Consider the following 22,802-nt stretch of genomic DNA (forward strand, 5'->3'; position numbering starts at 1 on the left):
ATGTGTATATTTGTATACATTTTATGTGTATAGATGTATGTGTTATATGTGTATATATGTATACATTTTATGTGTATAGATGTATGTGTTATATGTGTATATTTGTATACATTTTATGTGTATAGATGTATGTGTTATATGTGTATATATGTATACATTTTATGTGTATAGATGTATGTGTTATATGTGTATATATGTATGCATTATGTATATATGTATGTATTATATGTGTACATGTGCATGTATTATATGTGTATATGTGTATGTATTATATAGGTATATATGTATGTGTTATAAGTCTATATATGTATGTTATATGCATATATGTATGTATTATGTGTGTATATGTGTGTGCTATATGTGTATGTATGTATTATATGAGTATATATGTATGTATTACATGTGTATATATGTATGTATTACATGTGTCTATATGTATGTGGTATATGTGTATATATGTATGTGTTGTGTATGTTATATGTGTCTATATGTGTTATATACATATATATGTATGTGTAGAAATGCACTGCATGGTATATGCATATATGTATGTTTCTTATATGTGCATATATGTGTGTTGTATGCATTGTGCATGTATATATGTGTATGTGTTATATGCGTGTGTGTATATATATATGTGTGTGTGTATGTGTCATATTTGTTAGAAAGTTAAATTATCATCTTCCAGAGGAAGAAGGTAAAGATAATATCAAAGTTAGAAATCAAGAATTAGAAGCAGGATTTTTTTTAGAAAATATGTAATTAAATGCTGTAAAAAAAAGTAATTTTAAAAGGGTAATAAGGAGCCCTGGGTTTGAATAACGGCTGCTGGAGATGAAAATCAGGAGATGGAGTTGAGACATGCTCTGGAAGCTGGATTTGGGAGCTGATTATGTGGACAGCAAGGGAAAGGGAAGCATAAAACACACATAAACAAAGGAAATCACTCTGTGGTTTTCAGCCTGTGTTTGAATAATGACAGTGGTTGGGGAAAAAAGCAAAGCTTGAGAATGTTAGAGGCTTGCACGGAAGATCTAGATAAAGGTCACCTCAGCAGTGCCCGGTGGTGGGGGCGCCCCTCTGCCCGCCCCTCTGCTGGGCCTCTGGGGTTCTGAAGTACGGTATTCTGATTGCAGCTGTCTGGCAAACAGAAACCGAGAGGATCTTAAATGTATAGGATTCAGGTACCAAAGGAGGTCTTAGAAATCACTTACTTAAATTAAATCCTCCAACTTTCAGCTAACCAAATTGAATCCCAGATAAATTAAAATCCTAGGGAAGAAACAGTTTCAACCAAGGGGTGGTCAACAGTGTTAAGAGCCTTAGAGATGGTAAAGAACAGAAGACCAAGAAAAGGCCGTCGGATTGGGCAGTTGGGTGATCACTGAGAAAGCAACAGTGCTGGGCAAGGGTGGAAAGCCAGTTAATGCAGAAGTCAGGATACCATGGGGGCTGAAGCAGCCGCACCTCCCTGACGACACCTGCACATTGTAAGTGCTCCACAAAGACTAGCTGTTGTTGATGTCTATTTTTCAGAGAAACATGATGATTAAATGGAGGGAAAAAAAGGCTAGTAGCTTAATGAAGATAACTAAAGGTCTTAAAGGTGTTTGGGGAAAAAAGTGGAAATGGTGTCTAGACTGAAGTGAAGGCTCAGCAAAGCCAGATGACTAAGAAGCAGAGAAGCGCTGTAACTGACAGTGGGAGGCCAGCATGGCTGGGATGGACTTTAATGAAAGATGGATGTGCAGTGATTCATCTTGAAAAAGAGGGCAATTCTAGACTAAAGGGGAAGAAGAAGGGATGGGTGACTATCTGGAAGAATTTTGAATGGAAGAAAGGGATATTTTTAAAGCCTAGATCAGATGACGTCTTTTTAAGGAAAACAGGATACATAATTATCAACAGAAAGTGGGTTTCTGAAGGTGAGATTGCAAGCCTGAGGAAGATGAAAAATAGTGCATCTCAAGCAGGGGTGATTTTGCCCCCTGCCCCCCAGAGATGATTGGCAATGTGTGGAGACATGTCTGGTTGTCATGAGGGGACATGGCATCTGGTAAGCAGAGGCCAGGGATTCTGCTAAACACCCTACAATACAGAATACAGTAGCCTTCCCTTCCCGTGAGTTTTACTTTCCATGGTTTCCATTACCCATGGTCAACTGTGGTCCAGAAATATTAAAAGAAAAATTCCAGGCGGCAGTTCCAAGATGGCGAAACAGGAACAGCTCCAGGCTACAGCTCCCAGCGTGAGCAACACAGAAGATCAGAAGATGGGTGATTTCTGCATTTCCAACTGAGGTACGGGATTCATCTCACTGGGGCTTGTCGGACAGTGGGTGCAGAACAGTGGGTGCAGCCCACTGAGCAAGAGCCGAAGCAGGGTGAGGCATTGCCTCACCCAGGAAGCACAAGGGGTAAAGGAATTCCCTTTCCTAGCCTAGGGAAACTGTGACACACAGCGCCTGGAAAATCAGGTCACTCCCACCCTAATACTTCGCTTTTCCAAGGATCTTAGCAAATGGCACACCAGGAGATTATATCCCTCGCCTGGCTTGGAGGGTCCTGCACCCACGGGGCCTCCCTCATTGCTAGCCCAGCAGTCTGAGATCTAACTGCAAGGTGGCAGTGAGGTTGGGGGAGGGGTGCCCGCCATTGCTGAGGCTTAAGTAGGTAAACAAAGCAGTCTGGAAGCTTGAACTGGGTGGAGCCCACCACAGCTCAAGGAGGCCTGCCTGCCTCTGTAGACTCCACCTCTGGGGACAGGGCATAGCCAAACAAAAGGCAGCAGAAACCTCTGCAGATTTAAATGTCCCTGTCTGACAGCTTTGAAGAGAGTAGTTGTTCTCCCAGCACGGAGTTTGAGATCTGAGAACGGACAGACTGCCCCCTCCAGTGGGTCCCTGACCCCCAGGTAGCCTAACCGGGAGGCATTCCCCAGTAGGGGCAGACTGACACCTCACACGGCTGGGTACCCCTCTGAGACGAAGCTTCCAGGGGAACAATCAGGCAGCAACATTTGTTGTTCAGCAATATTCACTATTCTGCAGCTTTTGCTGCTGATATGAAGGCAAACAGGGTCTGGAGAGGACCTCAAGCAAACTCCAACAGACCTGCAGCTGAGGGTCATGACTGTTAGAAGGAAAACTAACAAACAGAAAGGACATCCACACCAAAACCCCATCTGTACATCACCATCATCAAAGGACAAAGGTAGATAAAACCACAAAGATGGGAAAAAAACAGAGCAGAAAAGCTGAAAATTCTAAAAATCAGAGCGCCTCTCTCCCTCCAAAGGAACACAGCTCCTCGCCAGCAACGGAACAAAGCTGGAAAGAGAATGACTTTGACGAGTTGAGAGAAGAAGGCTTCAGACGATCAAACTTCTCTGAGCTAAAGGAGGAAGTTTGAACCCATTGCAAAGAAGCTAAAAACCTTGAAAAAAGATTAGACGAATGGCTAACTAAAATAACCAATGTAGAGAAGTCCTTAAATGACCTGATGGAGCTGAAAACCATGGCATGAGAAGTACGTGACAAATGCGCAAGCTTTAGTAACTGATTCGATCAACTGGAAGAAAGGGTATCAGTGACTGAAGATCAAATGAATGAAATGAAGCGGGGAGAGAAGTTTAAAGGAAAAAGAGTAAAAAGAAACGAAAAAAGCCTCCAAGAAATATGGGACTATATGAAAAGACCAACTCTATGTCTGATTGGTGTACCTGAAAGTGACAGGGAGAATGGAACCAAGCTGGAAAACACTCTTCAGGATATTATCCAGGAGAACTTCCCCAACCTAGCAAGGCAGGCCAACATTCAAATTCAGGAAATTTGAATGCCACAAAGATACTCCTCGAGAAGAGCAGCTCCAAGGCACATAATTGTCAGATTCACCAAAGTTGAAATGGAGGAAAAAATGTTAAGGGTAGCCAGAGAGAAAGGTCGGGTTACCCACAAAGGGAAGCCCATCAGACTAACAGCAGATCTCTCGGCAGAAACTCTACAAGCCAGAAGAGACTGGGAGCCAATATTCAACATTCTTAAAAGAATTTTCAATCCAGAATGTCCTATCCAGCCAAACTAAGTTTCATAAATGAAGGAGAAATAAAATCCTTTACAGACAATCAAATGCTGAGAGATTTTGTCATTACCAGGCCTGCCCCACAAGAGCTCCTGGAGGAAGCACCAAACATGGAAAGGAACAACCAGTACCAGACACTGCAAAAACATGCCAAAATGTAAAGACCATCGATGATAGGAAGAAACTGCATCAACTAACGAGCAAATAACCAGCTAACAGCATAATGATAGGATCAAATTCACACATAACAATATTAACCTTAAATGTAAATGGGCTAAATGGTCCAATTAAAAGACACAGGCTGGCAAATTAGATAAACAGTCAAGACCCATCAGTGTGCTGTATTCAGGAGACCCATCTCATGTGCAGAGACACACATAGACTCAAAATAAAGAGACGGAGGAAGATCTACCAAGCAAATGGAAAACAAAAAAGGCAGGGGTTGCAATCCTGTCTCTGATAACACAGACTTTAAACCAGCAAAGATCAAAAGAGACAAAGAAGGCCATTACATAATGGTAAAGGGATCAATTCAACAAGAAGAGCTAACTATCCTAAATATATATGCACCCAATATAGGAGCACCCAGATTCACAAAGCAAGTCCTTAGAGACTTACAAAGAGACTTAGACTCCCATACAATAACAATGGGAGACTTTAACACCCCACTGTCAACATTAGACAGATCAACGAGCAGAAAGTTAACAAGGATATCCAGGAATTGAACTCAGCTCTGCACCAAGCGGACCTAATAGACATCTACAGAACTCTCCACCCCAAATCAACAGAATATACATTCTTCTCAGCACATCACACTTATTCCAACATAGTTGGAAGTGAAGCACTCCTCAGCAAATGTAAAAGAACAGAAATTATAACAAACTGTCTCTCAGCCCACAGTGCAATCAAACTAGAACTCAAGATTAAGAAACTCACTCAAAACCTCTCAACTACATGGAAACTGAACAACCTGCTCCTGAGTGAGTACTGGGTAAATAACGAAATAAAGACACAAATAAAGATGTTCTTTGAAACCAATGAGAACAAAGATACAACATACCAGAATCTCTGGGACACATTTAAAGCAGTGTGTACAGGGACATTTATAGCACTAAATGCCCACAAGAGAAAGCAGGAAAGATCTAAAATTGACACCCTAACATCACAATTAAAAGAACTAGAGAAGCAAGAGCAAGCACGTTCAAAAGCTAGCAGAAGACAAGAAATAACTAAGATCAGAGCAGAACTGAAGGAGATAGAGACACAAAAAACCCTCCAGAAGATCAATGAGTCCAGAAGCTGGTTTTTTGAAAAGATCAACAAAATTGATAGACCGCTAGCAAGACTAATAAAGAGAAAAGAGAGAAGAATCAAATAGACGCAATAAAAAATGATAAAGGGGATATCACCTACCAACCCCACAGAAATACAAACTACCATCAGAGAATACTATAAACACCTCTACGCAAATAAAGTAGAAAACCTAGAAGAAATGGATAAATTCCTGGACAGATACACTCTCCCAAGATTAAACCAGGAAGGAGTTGAATCCCTGAATAGACCAATAGCAAGTCTTTGCTATTGTGAATAGTGCCACAATAAACATACGTGTGCATGTGTCCAAATGTCCATCAATGACAGACTGGATTAAGAAAATGTGGCACATGTACACCACGGAATATTATGCAGCCATAAAAAAGGATGAGTTCATGTCCTTTGTAGGGACATGAATGAAGCTGGAAACCATCATTCTGAGCAAACTATTGCAAGGATAGAAAACCAAATACCGCATGTTCTCACTTATAGGTGGGAATTGAACAATGAGAACACTTGGACACAGGGTGGAGAACATCACACACTGGGGCCTATTGTGCGGTGGGGGAGGGAGGAGGGATAGCATTAGGAGATATACCTAATGTAAATGATGAGTTAACAGGTGCAGCACACCAACATGGCACATGTATACATATGTAGCAAACCTGCACATTGTGCACATGTACCCTAGAACTTAAAGTATAATAATAAATAAATAAATAAGAAAAATTCCAAAAATAAACAATTCAAAAGTTTTAAATTGCCAGCTGTTCTGAGCAGCACGATGAAATCTTGCACCAACCCACTCCATCCTGCCAGGGACATGAATCATCCTTTTTCTCAGTGTGTCTAGCTGTATCCTGCTGCTGGCCCATTGGTCACTTAGTAGCTGTCTTAGTTAACAGATTGAAAAAAACGTAGTATGTATATAGGGGTTGGTTGGTACTGTCTGTGGCTTTAGGCATCCACTGGGGGTCTTGGACCATATCCTATGCAGCTAAGGGAGGGATCACTGTACACAGAAAAGCCCCCACAAGAAAGAATTATTCTGCCCAACATGTTAATAGTGCCAAGGTTGAGAAACCATGCTCTTTAGATGAACAATTATTAAGGGAATTTCACTAAAAGTCAACAAGAAATAGGTAGAAGAATTTTCCAGCAGCTATATAGCCTGCCCCTCAAGCTTAAATAGCGTAAATGTGTAGTCAATCTAATTGGTATTTTTTTAAAGTTTTTTAGTTACATTAAGGAGAGAGAGCTCATATAAATAGTATGGTTCATTTTGAGGAGCTTTGCAAATATTTGCCATGGGTCAATCACTAGAGGTGTTAATATCTTACATTTACTTTCTTAAACTAACCTTTGAGGTAGGTAACTTTTTTTCTAGTTTTCCAGATGAAGAAACAGAAACACAGAGAGGTAAAGTCAAGTCACACAGCCAGTAAGGGGTAGAGCCAGGATTCCAACCGAAGCAGTTGGACAAGAGTACCTGTATTATTATTAGGATGCCATGCTGCCTTTAAGGGACCTCTAAAAGTTGCTTCTATTTCTCATTTTGACAGTTTTCAAATGACCTTCCCATTCTGGAGTGTTGTGTCCAAGCAGAGGCTTTTTTTTTTTTTTTTTTTTTGACAGTCTTGTACTGCACATATCTCCTCCCCTTTACACACAATGTCCAGTCTTGATTTCAATAATCCATATCCTTGATGCTAAGGGTTAAGGAGAAGATCAAGCTTTCCTTAAAGAAAAACTAACTACAGTACCCAATCTATGACCTCTGTGACAACTAGTTTTAATGAAGATCAGCAATCTAACCACTTAGAAATTCTGCAGATGGCCAGCCTGTTTTATGAACCAACGTATTACCCATGTACCTTTCTGAGATGGCAGAATAAGTGAATGCCTCTGAGCACTATTCGTTTTATCCGTAAAGGCCTTTTTGACTACTGATCCCTGATTATGTGCTCTGATCAGCCTAGGTTTGGAATTATCAACCTCCTAGGATTGAGTTTATCAGGACTTTGCAGAGGTACTGCTAAGGCACTATCTTTCATGTGCATCAATGCAAGAACTCTGGGAATCCTGATGACTGGGAGTCCTGATGACTGGCCCATGATTCATGCTGTCATGAGAAATGCCTGAGAAACATAGGGGAATTAGACACCTTAATTCATCCACAGAATCTGCATGACTTCTGACCCAACTCTGGCACCCGACAGCAAGAGGGCCATAGGCTAGTGATCTCTTGTCTGTGTGGTAGCTGGCCAAGGTAAAGCTGCTGGAATGGGAAATGGAGAAGCAAATCACTGACCTAAAGGACATTAAGATGAGAAGCAATGGGGAGAGTGCCAACGGACCAGGCTGCCCTGCAGAAAGAGCTTGCACCCTTGCTCTGGTCTCCTCGTTCCTCTCTTCAGCCTCTGGCAGCTCTGCCTCTAGGGTCCAGGGACTCACAGAAGTCCCCAGGGCTTTCATCTCCCAGCTCCCTCCTTTCTCTCCAATGTTTCTCATAGCTCCTTTATCTGTGGCTTATGTTCCCTGGTCCCCAGTGGCCTTGTGCTCTGCTCCATCTTAGATGCCTTAGGTTCAATCTGCATCCACCAAGTTACCTGTTTCCTTGGATATTCACTCTTGGAAAGTCTTTCTTGATTACATGTGGACATGTGAGAAAGACAGGATCAGGACTGGAGAACATTTTTTATTCTAATTATGAAAGTATTTGGTTTTATTTATTTTTTTCCTGATCTTGAGTCTGGTTCTTGCTTAAGTATGTAAGTGATAGAGTTTATTCCTCAAATCGCTTTTTATATTTCCCCAGTAATTTGAAGCTAATGATTTCCATCACTTTAACTACAGTAAAATCAAGGGTTTTGACATTAGCAGCTTTGGGAGATCCTCACTGAGTAACAGATATTTGGGATTTTGAGGCTAGAGCACTATGGGGGAATTACATATCATCCAGGGCACATGGTCCAATTTACTGGTCTTACATCCCTTACCATCAGAAGAGTATTGCTTTGTCTTACTTAAATGCACCATCCTCCTGGGCTGTCCATTCCATGAGGAATACAGATGTTCATCACAGCCCCCTCTGGAGACTCTCTTACAACCCTTTAAAATAGGCCCTATCCCACCCTTCTCATACTGCAGTAAGGGGACCTGGGATGGGGAGTAAAATTTATTATACCTTCTTATAGATGAGAAAACTGATGCCAAAGTGGAGAAGGGGCTGTGTTAGAGTCATGAACTTGAGAGAAAGGGCCAAGAATAGAGTCCAGATGCTCTGATCCCCAAACCATTGTAGCTCCTTGTTGGAGAGCCTCCATTTTGGAGGCTCCAATGAGAACCTCCATGTTGGTCTCTTGACCATTGTCAAATGTCATTCCCTCTCTGCAACCTACCTGCTCTGGTATCTCCATCAGTGAAGCTGGTGTTAGCTAGCAGGTTTAGTTTGAATCTTTGATTCCAACTACTTGTTATCAGCCCTGCCTACACCCCTCTCTTAACCAAGAGACCAGCTTTCACTCAGCATATCACGTTGGTTGATTTCTGAGAAGGATGTGGTACTCCTGTCTGAAGTTGTCCTGTATCCTGATTTCCTGCCAGGATGATCAAAATTGATTTCTTGCCAGGAGCTAAAGAAGGATAATCCAGCCAGGGCTCCTCTGGGGCAGAAGACAGAGTTCCCACAGGACCACTATCCTCTTTTTAAAGATTATTTGGGGCCAGGCATGGTGGCTTATGCCTGTAATCCCAGCACTTTGGGAGGCTGAGGTGGGTGGATTGCCTGAGGCCAGGAGTTCAAGACCAGCCTGGCTAACACGGCAAAATCCCATCGCTACTAAAAATAGAAAAATTAGCTGGGTGTGGTGACACACATCTCCAGCTACTCCAGAGGCTGAGGCATGAGAATCACTTGAAACAGGGATGGGGAGGTGCAGTGAGCCAAGACTGTGCCACTGCACTCCAGCCTGGGTGACAGAGGGAGAATCAATCTCAATATATATATATACATACATATATATATATATATATATATACATATATATATATATATACGTATATATATATATATACGTATATATATATATATATATATATAATTTGGACTTTGGAACTAGTGATCTGCTCAAACAGAGACTCTTAGACTAATAAAGTGATGAAGGGTAGAATGTCTGGTGCACTTTGTTCCTTCTATGAGCTCCTTAAGGAGAAGAAAAATACAGAGAAGTCTATCTGACTCACTGCTCCAGTGACCTGGAGAAGAGGTGTCATCTGCCATGTCAGTCTCTCATCTGGCTATCATGCTAGGCTTCTTGGAACACTTCTGACCCCCAACAGGACCTAGAACAATGGATGCACATGGAAAGTGCCCAATAAATATTCGTCAAGTTTAATGAAAAGTAGTTTTAGCATTCTACTTTTTGAAAAGTAGTTTTAGCATTCTCTGTGGTATTCAGATAACTCTTGCTCCGGTGTAGAGGCTAAAAGACACAGAAAAGGAACTGAAATGAGTTTGGCACTGAGACAGAGTAAAGAAGTGTCTATAGCCTGGTGTGGTGGCACACACTTGTAGTCCCAGCTACCCGGGAGGCTGAGGCAGGGGAATCATTTGAACCTGGGAGGCAGAGGTTGCAGTGAGCCAAGATTGCGCCACTGCACTCTAGCCTGGGCGACAGTGCGCAGTGAGCTGAGATCGTGCCACTGCATTCTAGCCTGGGTGACAGTGCAAGACTCCATCTCAAAAATAAATAAATAAATAAATAAATAAATAAGTGTCTAAACATGAGCTAGAGATCATGTCTTCCTGTGAAATCCCAGATTCTCCACATGTAATGACTCAGGAGCTAATGTTGGCAGACAGAAGAGAATGAAAACTTATTTCTAAGACTCTCAAATCACTGGAAGTGCTCCATCTCTGTGATCCAAGGAACACCCAGGCCTATTTCTGACGAAGAGAAAAAAGGAAATAAAAATTCTTGCTCAGGAAACTAAAAAATTTTTGCAGAGCTGAAGAACTGGCTGTTTCATAGCTTTAGCTAAACACGTCTAGGCTTGATTATCAAATATTAGAATTGGGAGAAACAAGCACTGATGCAAGTAAAAGAATATTCTGCTGCTGATTTAAAGACAAGTGAATCGCTAAATATTTTTATTAGCAGCAAATTTGCTGCTTGCTGGAACTAATTTCACGCCCTGTAGATATGGTGCTTAAGTTGGAAATGGCGTTAAATTGCTCTCTCCTTGAGGCGGGTAGGATTTCTGGTGGCAGCAGCCACTAGATGGCACCGACAAGGTAGCTCCTCAAAGATAGGCAGCTTTGGAGCCAATGATAGGAAAGTCCATAGGAAGTCCTGCCTTACATTTCCCTTTCTCCTTCCAAAGAAATGCCCGTGCTCCAGATATCCAAACCTTTCAGAAAGGAAGTTGCCTGGAAAGGAACAATCCTCCTAAGGGTCTTGAATTTCCCAGTTCAGTCTTTCTCTAAGCTCGTATAACACTTTTAGTTAGCAAGTCCAGTTTGTCAATCAGTTAGAACTTATACTTTCTTTCATGTTAACACTATCTCTTCAACCACACCACAGCTTCTAGAAAGGACAGGTTACATTTTATTGCCAGTACTGGAGACCAGGTGAGTAAACAGTGTGTACAACTTGCAGTCAAGGAGTTAGACTAGAAGAACTGAGGCAGAGATAGCAACACAAAGGATGAGACCAGGTTAGATCCAAGGCAGGACAGAATGCAGAGGTCATAGCAGAATTGGGCAACTGAAATCAGGTGGGAATTCCAAAGCAGAGGCAAGTCCAGGACTGAGGTCAAGGAACTGCTGTGGCTCAGAACCCTGTAGGTAAGCCAAAGTCAGAGGACACGTTAAATAATAAAGGTCAGAACAAGCTGTGGGCGGACACATAAACCAAGGGAATGCAGAACCCAGATGCCTAAGGGAAAAATAAAGCCAAGAGGCCAACAGGTCAAAGTGAAAGTCAGGAAAAACATAAGAGCAGGGCAAAACACATACAAAAAAGGTTGATATACTCATTAATCAGATGTTTAGTGGTCAATTCATGCTAGAACCAAAATGGGTTAACTGAGAGTAAGTTTTGCTAAATTGAACTTATTTCCTTGTGCAATAGAGTTATGAAGTTGATAAATCTGATCATGTTGCGTACTCTCCTGCTTAAATACTTCTGACTTAGCTAAACCCTTCACCTACAGGATAAAGTCAAAATTCCTTATCTTAGCATTCAAGACCCTTCACACACTTTCTCATCTCTTGACACACATTTCCCTGAACCTGGTACTTAACTCACACTAGAATATTTGCTGTTTCTGAACCATACTGAAGACATTCATTCCTCCATGCTTTGCTTCTCCTATTTCTCCACTCTGGAATTTCTTCCTATCTCCATTCTCTACTCATCTCATGAAAACCCTATGTATTTTCTTTTCTTTCCTTTTCATTTCTTTTTGTTTTTCTGAAACAGGGTCTCACTCTGTCACCCAGGCTAGAGTGCAGTGGCGTGATCTCAGCTCACTGCAACCTCTGCCTCCTGGGTTCAAGCGATTATCGTGCCTCAGCCTCCGAGTAGCTACGATTATAGGAACATGCCACCATACCTGGCTCATTTTTTTGTGTTTCTAGCAGAGACGGGGTTTCACTATGTTGGCCAGACTGGTCTTGAACTCTTGACCTCTAAATGATCCACCGCCTCCCAAAGTGCTGGGATTACAGTCATGAGCCACTACGCCCAGCCTAAAAAAACTCTGTATTTTCAAGGCTCAGTCAAATGTCACTTTTTTGTGTGTGTGTGAAGCCCTCCTTTCTCTTTCTTCACCATGAAGAATTAATCTCCTCTTTCTCTAGGTTTTCAATATACTTTGTTTATACTGCTACTGTATAATGTAATACATATGAGACATTACATTATTTATTATATTGTATATTTCTATCTATCATATATATCTATGCCTTTAACGCAAATTAGAAGTAACACATGCATTAACTATACCTATATGAATTTGAATCTGGTGTATATATGTCTGTCACCTCTGCTAGATGTCATCTCTTAAAGACAAAACTAGTATCTTGGTCATTTTTGTTTCTACAACACCTAACAAAGAATCTAGAAGATAGGAGGTCAACCAATATATGTTTATTGATGTGAATGAGAGGAAATACCAAATACAATGTAACTTCATTTAAACAGAATATTTAATAAATCTCTCAGGATTTCAACAGACTGTTTAATAAATCTTCAACATTATGAATAATGTTGTACAGTGGGTCATTAGGAAAATTGAAGCTGCCTGAACACATACTCATACTGGAAGGAGGTCTCCAATGCTACCAAGTTCTATCCAAGGCAACATTTTTATTAGTGACTTGGATTAAAACATACAAAGAATTTTTATCAGATGTGAAAGGAGACATACCATAGGAAAGAAAAATAAGACTTTAAAAATGAATCTAACTGGCTTACATGTTGGGCTCCAACTGACAAGGTAAAACAAGGTAAAATTTAAGTAAGTGTAAAGGCCTATATGTAAATTTAAAAAATAAATTGCACATACCAAGTATGGTGGAGATTTGACACAGCAGCAATTAATGTGCAGAAGAGTTAGAAGCTTTGGTTGATCAAAAGCTTTAAAAGCAGTGAGATGTGACCAGTAACAATCTAAGGACATTGGAATCACTAATGGTCATAGGCGTCCAGCGCAGAAGCAGCATCCTAGTAGCATCACTGCACTTCATGCCTTTCAGGGCTGATTTAAAGGATTATGAGTCATTGTAGCACAAGATTCTAAAAGATACACTGATAAGTCACAGTTCCTCCAGAAAACTGTGAGCAGACTGGTAAAGGAGTCTAGAAACAATGAAATAGACAAAGAATGAGGGAGCTCTGTGGAAACCTGTACACTTGAAAAACTGAAAACTAAGGGCAGGTTTGAGAGGCATCTTCAGGTATTTTTAAATGGCCTTTTATGTGTTGCTACAAATGGTAAAACTAGACAGGATGAGTAGGAATTGTGAGGAAACAGAGTTTGGCTCAGTGTAAGAAAGAACTTTCTAAAATTTCTGGTCATCCAACAGGGAAATGGGCAGCTTTGGGAGGTTGGGAGCTCTCCAACCTTGAACGTGCTCAAGCAGAGGCCAAAGACTAGATAAGAGATTCATGGAAAAATAGTCTTTTTGTTGTTTTGTTTTGTTTTGTTTTGTTTTGTTTTGTTTTTTTTTTTTTTTTTGAGACGGAGTCTCGCTCTGTCGCCCAGGCTGGAGTGCAGTGGCCAGATCTCAGCTCACTGCAAGCTCCGCCTCCCGGGTTCCCGCCATTCTCCTGCCTCAGCCTCCCGAGTAGCTGGGACTACAGGCGCCCGCCGCCTCGCCCGGCTAGTTTTTTGTATTGTTAGTAGAGACGGGGTTTCACCGTGTTAGCCAGGATGGTCTCGATCTCCTGACCTCGTGATCCGCCCGTCTCGGCCTCCCAAAGTGCTGGGATTACAGGCTTGAGCCACCGCGCCCGGCTTGTTTTGTTTTATGAAGCATAAACACCCTCCTTTGTAAAATCTTTTAGTGGCTCAACAGAATCTGCAAGATAATGTCTAAATTCCTTGCCATGTTATTCAAGCTGTTGTGATCCAGATCCCAATGACCTCCTTCCTGGACATCTGCCTCTACTGCCTCCCCTGCTTTCAGCTCCAGTATGTCCCATACCAAACACATTCCACACTGCTTGCCCAGCACCTGTTCTGCCATGCTCTGTCACGCCACTCAGTATTGGCACGTGCTATTCCTTGTGCCTGGAATCTTTTCCCGCGCGCTCACTTTGGCTAATCTGCATTCATCCAGAGAGGCTGTGTCACCTTAGAAATGTCACCTTGGAAGCCATCCCCAAGCCTTCTAGTTTCCTCCTGTGTACCTAGGAAGCACCCTCAATTTGCTACCTCTTGGTTTTTGTTGTTTGCGTCACACAGTGGAATGTGAACAATGTGAAGAAAGGGGCTGTGTCTTATCTCCCTATCCCCCATTTCTAGAATCTGCCTGATGGATGGGAGAATGTTCAGCTTTTGAAGTGAATTGCATCAGGCCTTTATTCCTTAGGTCAAAACATGACCAAGGGGTCACGCAGAATCTGGAGTCTACCCAGTGGGCAATGACCTTCAGAAATAGAGGGTGTGGGAAATCTTGACCAGTTGAAGGCATGGTGATCCCTCTCAACCATGTACCACCTAAAGGACTGCACACTGGGCTTCCTTTTCTCTTTAGGGGCTTTGGCTTCATTCTCTTCATTGCTCAAGTCTCCTGCCCTTTGTCACTCCCCTCCTTTCTTCTCCCTGTCCCCTGCCTACATATTGGCTAATGTCCCCTGACTGTCTCAACCTGGGGGCCTCGCTGGCTATGTAATCAAAGCAGTGAGTCCATGTATCATCATTTATTAATTTAAATCACATCTACTGCCTTCAAGGCCTCTGAGTTTTTGTAGCAAACTCATAATGTCAATATTTTCCATTGAGAATTGTTTGGCATGGTGCCACAGAGGTTAGCAAAACAGGGTTCTGCGGCAGAAAGTCCCAGAACTGAAATCTTCAAGGCTGCTTCTCCTCCTTATGGACAGTGTCCCCCAGCCCCTGCCCAAAAGAAAAAAAAAAAAAAAAAACAAAGAAAGAAAAAAAGTGGAATATTTGTGAGACTACACTCCCAAGCTGGGCCACACCTAGAAATGTGTGAGCTTCTGAGAATATTCTATTCCTAATCCTGATTTAGCTCTTAGATCTCCATCCCAATTATTTGGTTTTTCAGTCCTAGAATACAGCACTGATCTGTAAAAAAGCTTTTCAGTTTGAGCAGCTGAGAGTTCAAATAAGATTTGTCCCCATATTTTAAAATCTCTCAGTTCTGAGTCTGGCCATGTCCCCTTACTCAGAGCTCAAGAACAGTGGTCACACTGCTCACAGCTTCAGCTTGACCTTGTTCTGAAATACCTTTCTGTCAGATAGAACAGATAGAAAGTGGTCATTGCTGTGAACCCACCTGAACGGGAATACTTTCCAGCTGCACAGTGAACTTCAAATTTCATAAGGAAGTGCGGGCTCAGCCTTGTCATGGGCTGTAACGATGCCTCAAGACATCTGCTGATACAGAAACCCCGTGGTTCTTCTAAGACTCTTACACTTTCCCATAAAGTATCATGAGTTTTCTAACCCCCACCACCACATGTTTCTCTATAGGCTCCAGCCGAGTTTGCAACATAGATCCTCCTAGCTGTTGCCTGGTATTTTGCCTCTCAAGCATAGGTCCTCTCCTTTGCAAGAGCTGAAGGGATCAGAACTCACAGAATCCTCCTCTGGCCAGCCAGTTGATATCCGCTCCCTAGAAAAGATGCCCAGATGGCAAACACAGCAGCTGGGCAGGGCCAATGGGGACAGATTCTCTCTCTTGATGTTTGATGGCTTTATATCCTCCTCCTCTTCTATAGAACAAAGGGACATTAACCCCAGATTATCATCACCCTTGGCACTCTCCAGGAAAGGATGTCATTTTACAGATAAGAGAAATCCTGCCTGCCCTGCAGAGAAGAACTGAAATGAGCCTTCCCATTCCACATACTGGGGAGGAATCAGCCAAGGGTTTGGCATCGTGGGAATTAGGCCCCCCGACCATAGACTGCATTCACTGTTATTGGGCTTTACATTTTCTTTTTGGTTTTTGGTAAGTCAGATCTTGTCATACCATTGCTCAGAACTCCTTCGACTTCCCATCTTACTAAGAAGAAAGTTCAAGCTCCCTCAGTGGCCCACAAGGCCCTCTGTGGAGATCCTCCCTGAACTTTGCAGTTCTTGGAGTACACCCAGTGCCTGCCTGTCTCAGGGCCTCTTATGCCTGCTCGACCCTTAGGTGTTCCCCAAATAACTGCCAGCTCACTCACTTCCTTCAGGTCACTGCTAAGATGTCACCTTATCAGACAGGTCTGCCTTGACCACCTCAAATAAAATGGTCCCCTCCCACCCTACATGCCCCTTCATCACTCTTCGTTCCTTTTCCTCACTTTGCTTCTTCACAGCACTGAAAACCAGCAGAGAGCTGATACATTTATTTGTTGATTATCTGGCTTCTCCCACTAGAGTGTAAGTTCCATGAGAGGAGGACTTGGTTTTGTTCATTCTTTATCCCCATTATCCAGAACAGTTCAAAGCACACAGTAACACTCAATAAATATTTGTCAAATGAATGGACCCACAGTGAATGAAGGGCCCTCCTCTTATGCATCCATACTAACGCACATACTGTTACTTGCCTGGTGCCTGGCCAAGAAATATGGCCCACTGCCCTCCATTATGCTGTCAGGAAAACAGAAGACTTAAAATTGAACGTAAAATTCACATAAAGTAGCTACTCTCCTGTTTACCAGAACTCCAGCTTTTCAAATGATGCCCAGCGTAGAGTTCAACTCCCTCTCTGTCCATCAGTCTTTTCCTACTCTTTAGCTTAAGAAACAGACCTTAGGGCCGGGTGCAGTGGCTCATGCCTGTAATCCCAGCAGTTTGGGAGGCTGAGGCGGGGGATCATCTGAGGTCAGGAGTTCGAAACCAGCCTGGCCAACATGGTGAGATCCTGTCTCTACTAAAAATTCAAAAATTAGCCAGGCATGGTGGTGCATGCCTGTAATCCCAGCTACTTGAGAGGCTGAGGTAGGAGAATGTCTTGAACCTGGGAGGCAAAGGTTGCAGTGAGCTGAGATCTCGCCACTGCACTCCAGCCTGGACGACACAGCAAGACTCCATCTCAAAAAAAAAAAAAAAAAAAAAAAGGAAAAAAAAGAAAGAAAAGAAAAAGAGAAAAAAAGAAATAGACCTTAGAACTCTTTCTCAGAGTGAGACACCTTCCCAGCTACCCAATAAGCCAAATGAATCCAATCCTGTGGCCGCTGAGTGCCCTAAAACATGTAATTCGGCACTTCATAATGTTAAGGCAAACCAAGCTCCTCGTCTGAAACAGCAGTTTCAGAGAATAGACAAAATATCTGGCATTCAGTTTTTGAGCCAAAAGGTTGAATTTTCTCTGAAAACCATTCTGTTTTGTAAGAACTGGCAAATAATTCAGAAATTAAAATCCTGTTAGTTGTCTCATCCATCTCTGAGTCCCACCAAAGACAGAATCCTCCCCCTTCTCCAACACCAGAGCGGGGCAAAGGCTTTTCAGAAAGTACAATACTGCATTAAAACTGAAGGAAGCTTTCCAGGTTTGCTTTCCGTTCTATTGTCTTATTCTGTCAGCTCCCACATCTCAAAAAATCCAGGCTTAATAATTTACAGCGGAAAGACATTTAATAAATAAGCGGCAAGATTGGAGCTGTCAGCTCCGCACAATGGGGTTGTTTGCATCTTCCTGCTTGGCAATAGCTCCTGCTCTCCCGCTTGCTTCAATGAAACAATCCCATTTGCTATTTTCATAAAATTAGTTCCTCTGCAGTTTCTATTAATCAGAACCTTCTTTGGAAAGAATTATACTGAGATTTCATCACCATCTGAGTTCAATCATTCTGTGAATTTGATGAATTTTTATCATCTCTATAAGTGGCAGAAAAGGTAAGACTTGGGTGGGCTGATGTAAGTGGGTGGAGAGCTCTCCTCTCACATTGGGTGAGGTCTGACAGTCCTGGGAACCTGGATGGATCTCCACCACCACACATCTGGGCGGCTTTCTCCTCAAAATACATCTCCTTCACATCTAAGTTCCAAATCTTATTTGCGTCATGGACTCTTTTACAAATCTTATGTATGAATACTCTCCCTGGAAAAGCCCATATATGCCCATGTACACTACACACAAAATTCAGGACACTCCCTCTCCTCTCCACATATATGGCCCATCGTGGATCCCAACGTCAAAGCTAGGTGCCCTCTTTTTTTCTAACCATCCTCACTTCCTTTAAGAACTTTAGGCTGGAATAGAAATTCAGTCACCTCCAAAATCCTTTGTAGAAGGAGAAAGAGAAAACATTTTTTAAAGAGAGAAGGAGCATAAAAGTAAGAAAGTTTCTTTAATATGGCCATATACTTTCTGAGAAGTAAGAAAAATGGAAAACAGAAGGCAGTTCAAATGAGCTGAAATAAATAATGAAGGCCCAAGTATTCATAAATTGATGCATGCTGCACTGCAGTTGTGTGAATGAGACATGAGATCAAAACTTGGAAAAATTTTGATGAATTCTCCTTGCTTCCAGCCTATCTAACATCTATCCCATCATAAAATAAACTCTACATGAGGAAAGACGCAGTCTGGAGGAAAAAAAACAGGACCGGGGAACTGGGGTTCTAGTATTAATACCACCTCCATCTACTGACTATGCGATTTTAAGCAAGAGGTAGCATAGCTCTATCAATGTGAGATCTTTAAATTAACACTAAATGATTTCCAAAGTTTGTTTCAATTCCCACAGTTTATCAGACATGATTCATTAGGAATCTCTAAGGTAGTAAGAATTAAAACCTTTACTTAAAGGGCCTAATAGTGAATATTTTAGGCTATGGGCCATATAGTCTTTGTGGTAACTACTCAATTCTGCTGTTATAAAGCAAAAGGAGACATAAACAACACATAAACAAATGAGTATGCCTGGGTTCCAGTCCAGTTTTACTTATGGAAATCAAAATTTAAATTTGATATCATTTTCATATGTCACAAAGCACTTTTCTTCTTTTGGTTTTTTTCAAGCATTTAAAAATGTAGATATCATTCTTAGGTTGCAGGTTGTACAAGCTAAGAGTAAGCCCACAGGCCATATAGTTTGCCAACCCTTGATCTATAACATTAGATGAATATTGTGATCCCGAAAATCAAGGTGGTAATTCTGGGTGGCCTTGGAAGGTCAGTAATTTGCCTTCAACTACTGACAATAGTTGTTGAGGATATTTTTGTTTACTTGGTTTCTCAATTAGTAAAATTGAGAATTAGCAAAATTAGTAGTTTTTGAGCCTCAGCCAATAACCAACAATTACTTCAGTTTTTGCTACATTTTCAGACCTGTAGAAATGCTAATGTAATCACACAAGAAATTGTGTACAAAAAATTCAGGGCTCACTGGCAGAAAAAGTTTTGATACCTATAAAATGAGCAAGAAAACTTTACATCTTCTCTTGAAATCATTCCATGCCCTTGCTAACCCTAGTGGCCTCTTTGTACTCTTACCCTCTGCTAGGCAGCATAACGAGTGATTTTACACATTTGAGGAGGAAATGAAACACTGGCTTTTGTCATTATTGTTTTGATTTTTTTGTTTAGGAGAGAAGAAAATAAGTTAACAAAATGGCTTGCATTTATATATGTCGCCTATGTGCATTCTACAAGTATAGTATGAAGAATACATACACAGTAGAGATGTGGGGCAATGTGTAGCGGTGCTGTATAACATGGCATGGGGAAGACTTTTTTTTTTTTTTTTTGAGATGGATTCTCACTCTGTTGCCCAGGTCAGAGTGCAGTGGCGCCATCTTAGCTCACTGCAACCTCCGCTTCCTGGGTTCAAGAGATTCTCCTGCCTCAGCCTCCCCAGTAGCTGGGAATACAGGTGTGCACCACCACGCTCGAATAATTTTTGTATTTTTAGTAGAGATGGGGTTTCACCATGTTGGCCAGGCTACTCTCAAACTCCTGACCTCTGGTGATCCACCCGCCTCGGCCTCCCAAAGTGCTGGGATTACAGGCATGAGCCACCATGCCCGTCCAGGGAAGACAATTCTTTAAAAGAGAAAAATTAGATAATCAAATAACCAGTCTTTTTTAGAGTGAGGGACATAGTTTTGATTCTGAGACAGCAAAGATGAAGCACTAAGATGACAGCACTTCTTTCAATCTCATTGAGAGGGTATGATATCATTTAATTAGAAAACTATTAATAACACCCCGCTCCTAGTTAAGGGGTGCAATTGGGGAGTACTTGGGAGGTGGGTCCCCTCTTAAGAGAGAGAAAACCTAATAATGTTATGTTCATTCAGGAAGATGTAAAAAACTTTGGAGTACCTCATCATTCATGTCCATTCTTTTATTTATTTATTTATTTATTTATTTATTTATTTATTTATTTATTTATTTATTTTTGTCATCCAGTGACTTCCGAACTTCTTATTGGCTTCCTGCTCCCCAAAGGGTACCCTGCTTCTGCTGGCTCAGCGCCTCAGAACTTTGGTGTTTTTGGTCTCAGACACCACTTTGCCATCCACTATCCTGGACAGTCTTTTGGATGGTTTGCATAGAGTTGCTGCTGGCCAGGGCATGCATCACTACAACTGAAGTCCTCCCCATCTTCCAGCAGGCAGCAGTAGGTGGCAATCTCAGCCTCCAGCTTGACCTTGATGTTCAGCAGGGCCTCATACTTCTGGGCCTGGCATTGCCCCTCTGCCTGGGCCTGTGCCAGCTCTGAATCCAGATGCAGCAGGGCCCCACTAAGCTGCTCCATATGCATGGCATAGCAGGCCTCCACCTCCCTCAGGCTGTTCTCCAAGCTGGCCTTCAGATTTCTCATTGAGTCTAGGTTTATCTCTAAGGACTGAACTATACATCTCAGCTCCATGAATGTCATCTCAGCAGCTCCTATTTTGGTGGACTGCGTGGTGACCACTGTGGTGTGCTCCTCAGTCTTCTGGGACCAGTACTTGTCCAGCTCTTCTCAGTTCTTCTGAGCCAGCTCATCATACTGGGCCAGGAGGTCTGCATGATCTTGCTGAGGTCCTGAGATTTGGGGGCATTTACCTCCGTGGTCAACCCAGAGCTGGCAATGAGGGCTTGTAGACCTTTTACTTCCTTCTCTTGGTTCTTTTTCATGAAGAGTAGCTCCTCCTTGAGAGCCATCTCTGTCTCCAGCTGTAGCTGACTGACATTGGTGTCATCAATGACCTTGTGGAGCCCATGGACGTTGCTCTCCACAGACTGGCACAAGGCCAGCTCTGTCTTATACTTGACTCTAAAGTCATCAGCAGCAAGACCGGCATCGTCAATCTGTAGAACAACACAGAATTTCAAAGATATGAGCCCTCAAGTCCTTGATTGTCATGAAGTAATACCCCCAGACTCTGACCTGGGGTCTCTTCTTCTCCAAGTGCTCTCAGATTGTGCTCACCAGCCTCTGACTCTCAGTCACCAGAGTCCTCACTCTGTCCAGGTAGGAAGGCCAGGCAGTCACTCAGGCCTTGCATGGTATCCTTCTCATTTTGGATGTCCCCCATTCCTTCCAGACCCCTGGCCATCCCTGCAGCCAGGCCTCCAGACCCCCAGCCACCCCAGAAGCTTGTGGAGAAGGACACTGAGGTTCGGGAGCCCAAGCCCCTGAGGCCTGCATAGACTTCGCCTGCGCTGCTGATGGACCAGATGATATGGCTGTGTGGCTGGATGGAGTGCAGGGACTGGTAGTTGGTGGAGGTGGTAAAGCAAATGGTGAAGCTCATGCTGCCTAAGGAGAAAAGCCAGAGGACAGGACTCAAGTTTTGTCGAGCCACGCCCATTTTTAATTTATAGCTTAACTGAAGCCAGTATGAACATTAGAAGTGTAAGGAAGTTAACTTTTCCAATCTCAAACTTTGAACTTTTGACCACTTTCCTCCAAAATATTAAGGTCTCAAAGCCAGTTCTGACCAACTTGTCTACACATTACTTTCTATCATTTGTCTCCCTATTATTCTCCAGATACTCAGTGCTCATTCTTGCCTTGGCCTCTTTGCTCAGAGCAAACTACTTTCTCTCCCTGGATTCTGTTCCACCTTTCCTGTTCCTACTCATATGCTACGACCCAGCATTAGTTCTAGCTCTATGATAAAGACATACACATTAATTCCAGCCATAACAAAATATCCCCCAAATAATACAAGGGAAGAAGTGCTCTGGAAACTACAAAATGATCTGCAAATATGAAGTATTATTATATTTTGGAGAAATTAATTGTACAATAGGGTTGGCCCATTGTTATATCTTGTTTTAAAGTGTTTCCTAGTTGTTTCATGTGTTGTTGACCTAACATTACAAAACCACAGGCTATTAAGACAGGAGTCACATCTCATTTCTGGTATATCCTCACAGTTCCTAACAGAACATAGCTGCAGTCAACACTCAATTCCAGTGAAATGAATTCATCAAAATAAAGGATTTCTTAGCCACAGAGCTTCTCACTGGGCCAAGTAATGTTAAGTTGCTAAACACACAAGAAATCATTGGTTACTTTATGTGACTGCAAATGAAGCCTTGAAAGTAGAATAAATTTGAGACGTGCAGTTGAAATTCAAGCATCTTCTTCTTTTTGGCTCATAAAGCTGTGATTCAGGAGAATTCCTTAAATCAGAGATTCAGTGCTCTAAGATTGAATAGTTTGCTTCATGATATTTCTGAATTTTGTTTAGGGTCAAAGGTTCAAACGGTGCAAC

The 22,802-nt window shown here is 42.2% G+C and overlaps 1 pseudogene; it reads right to left on the minus strand.

Moving 5' to 3' along the window:
- Positions 1 to 20,530: 20,530 nt before the first annotated feature.
- On the minus strand, positions 20,531 to 21,486 carry LOC104679140 (annotated as a pseudogene).
- Positions 21,487 to 22,802: the final 1,316 nt, after the last annotated feature.

This window comes from Rhinopithecus roxellana, chromosome 15 (genome assembly GCF_007565055.1).
Source record: "Rhinopithecus roxellana isolate Shanxi Qingling chromosome 15, ASM756505v1, whole genome shotgun sequence".
Lineage (NCBI taxonomy): Eukaryota > Metazoa > Chordata > Mammalia > Primates > Cercopithecidae > Rhinopithecus > Rhinopithecus roxellana.